This window comes from Euphorbia lathyris, chromosome 10 (assembly GCF_963576675.1).
Source record: "Euphorbia lathyris chromosome 10, ddEupLath1.1, whole genome shotgun sequence".
Classification (NCBI taxonomy): domain Eukaryota; kingdom Viridiplantae; phylum Streptophyta; class Magnoliopsida; order Malpighiales; family Euphorbiaceae; genus Euphorbia; species Euphorbia lathyris.
Window position 1 is genome coordinate 74053591 of NC_088919.1, and position 2780 is coordinate 74056370.

Consider the following 2780-nt stretch of genomic DNA (forward strand, 5'->3'; position numbering starts at 1 on the left):
ATACAAACCCTCCAACCGGTGGTGGTTCGTGTAGGTATCAATTCACCTTCATCATTTCTTACAACAGTTATGCCTCCTTTTTTGGGTACACAATGGATTGGACTAACCCATTCACTATCTGAGATCGGATAAATGATTCCATTGTCTAAAAGTTTAGTAATCTCATTTTTTACTACTTCTTTCATGTTCGGATTTAAGCGTCTTTGCCTGTCCGCTTTAGGTGGCTTATCCTCTTTTAAGTGAATTCTATGCATTACGATACTAGGATTAATTCCTTTTAAGTCTGAAATTTGCCATCCCATACTTCCTATCCTATTTCTAACAACTTTTTTCAATTTTTCTTCTTGATCAATTGTTAATTTCTTAGAAATAATTATAGGTAGAGAATCGCCTTCTCCTAAGAAAGCGTACCTCAAATGACTGGGTAACTCTTTAAGTTCTAATTTAGGGGGTGTTACAATCGAAGGCGGAACTGGTCCATCTTCTCGAATCAAAGGCTCTGGGTCCTTATCTTCTAATTCCTCACCTATTATAGGTTCAATTATTTCTTCACTATGAATTACATCATTGACACATTCCTCGACTAAATCAAGTTTCATACAAGTGAATTCCTCCATAGGGTATTTCATTGCTTTGTTCATATTAAACTCGATCTTATCTTCTCTTATCCTTAAAACTACCTTCCCTTCCGACATATCTACTAGAGCGCGTCCCGTGTTCATAAACAGTCTACCAAAAATTAAAGGGCAATTTACATCATATGCAAAGTCTAATATAACAAAATCGGTAGGAAAAATAAATTTATCGACTTTGACTAAAACATCTTCAATTATACCATATGGTTTCTTAGTGGTTTGATCCGCTAATTGCAAAACCATATTGGTACGTTTGATATCTTCTTCTAAACCTAACTTGTTAAAAATAGACAACGGCATTAAGTTTATACTTGCTCCTAAATCACAAAGACAACTTGGGAATTCAATATCTCCCAATTTGCACGGAATAGTAAAACATCCGGGATCTTTGAGTTTAGTGGGCAAATTACTTGACTCGATTGAACTACAGTCTTCAGTTAACGAAATGGATGAAATTCCTTCCCAACTGATTTTCTTTGAAATTAAATCCTTTAAAAACTTACCATAGTTAGGAATTTGCGTGATTGCATCCATAAACGTTAAATTGATGTGCAAATTTTTAAGTTTATCCAAAAACGTTAAAAGTTGTTTGTCATAGTCCTTATTTCGGACTTTGTGCGGAAAAGGTGGTTTGGGTACAAAAGTTTTGGTACTTCTGTCAAATGGTGAACTATTTGTGTTTAAGATATCTTCTTTGGATTTTGATAATCATTTCCTAGTAATGTTGCATCTTTGGGCATTTCCGGCCCTTGATAATTTTTCCCTGAACGAAGAGTTTATAGCCTTCACATACTCTTTCGGATTTTCTTCCGTATGGCTGGGAAGACTTCCCTCTTTTCGGGATGGAATTGATTTAGCAAGTTGACCAATTTGAACCTCCAAATTATGGATGCTAGATGAGTGGTTTTTAATAAGCTGATCGAATTTATTTTCGATCCGTTTAAAACCATCGTCATGATTACTTATTTTTCCACTGATAGCATCTATAAACTTGTCGATTTTAGAAGATAAAGTGCTAATCATATCTCTTGACTGCTTTTGATAATTAGTGGTACGATTTTGATTAGCACTTGCATTATTGTTATTGTTATCTTTCCAGTTAAAGTTAGGATGATTCCTCCATCCAGAATTATAAGTATTAGAATAAGGATTATTAGTTTGGTTTTGCCCTTGGACAATATTTACCTGTTCGATCTCACTCATGTTTTCGTAATCCACATCCGTTTGGACTGGATTACCATTGGTATCGCGTGGTGCCATAAACTTGTCAATTTTGTGCGATAAAGCAGAAAATTGGGCTTGTAGCATCGCGACTGGATCAAGTTCAACTATACCTTTAACTGATGGTGTGGTTGAGGATGATGGTTTTGCTACCGGTATATGTCCACATTCCGCGGGCCACATACTGCTGTTGATTGCCATTTTCTCCAAAAGTTCTCTCGCTTGGGCTGATGTTTTCTTCATAAATAGCCCTCCCGACATAGCATCCAATGAACCCCTAGTTTTAGGATTTAGTCCATTGTAAAATGTTTGCATTAAAAGTTCAGTGGGTAATTGGTGGTGTGGGCATAAACGTTGAAGTTCTTTAAAATGTTTCCAAGTTTCATAAAGAGTCTCATTATCATTTTGAGAAAAAGATGTTAACTCCTTTATGACTCTTGCGGTTTTTGCTAAAGGAAAATATTTTGATAAAAATGCTTGGGCTAATTGTTCCCAAGTGGCAAAAGTTGCGGCTGGCATAGAAGTTAACCATTCTTTGGCTCTATCCTTCAAAGTGAAAGGAAAAAGGCGAAGTTTGATTGCTTCTGCAGTCACATCTGGGATTTTAAAAGTGTCACAAATTTCAAGAAAATTTATTAAATGGGTGTTAGGATTTTCGTTAGGTAACCCGTAAAATGTTACATTATTTTGCAACATATTAAGCAAAGCTGGCTTAATTTCAAATTGGTTTGCGGTGATTCTGGGTCTAACGATACTATTGGTCACACCGGCCACACCTGGCTTAGCGTAATCCATAAGTGTTGGTGGGTCTGCCATTTTTTCTGGCTCGGTAAATGTTTTTACTGGAGTCTTATTTTTGTTTTTCTTGTTTTTCTTGTTCTTCCTAATGGTTTTCTCAATTTCTGGGTCTATAGGGTCTGGTAC

At 36.0% G+C, this 2780-nt stretch overlaps 1 non-coding gene across 1 annotated transcript; it reads left to right on the forward strand.

The window, feature by feature from the left end:
• The first annotated feature begins 2187 nt into the window (after nucleotides 1-2187).
• LOC136210167 (small nucleolar RNA R71) lies at nucleotides 2188-2294 on the forward strand. Its single transcript, XR_010677876.1, has one exon. It is a non-coding gene; the product is annotated as a small nucleolar RNA R71 (small nucleolar RNA).
• Nucleotides 2295-2780: the final 486 nt, after the last annotated feature.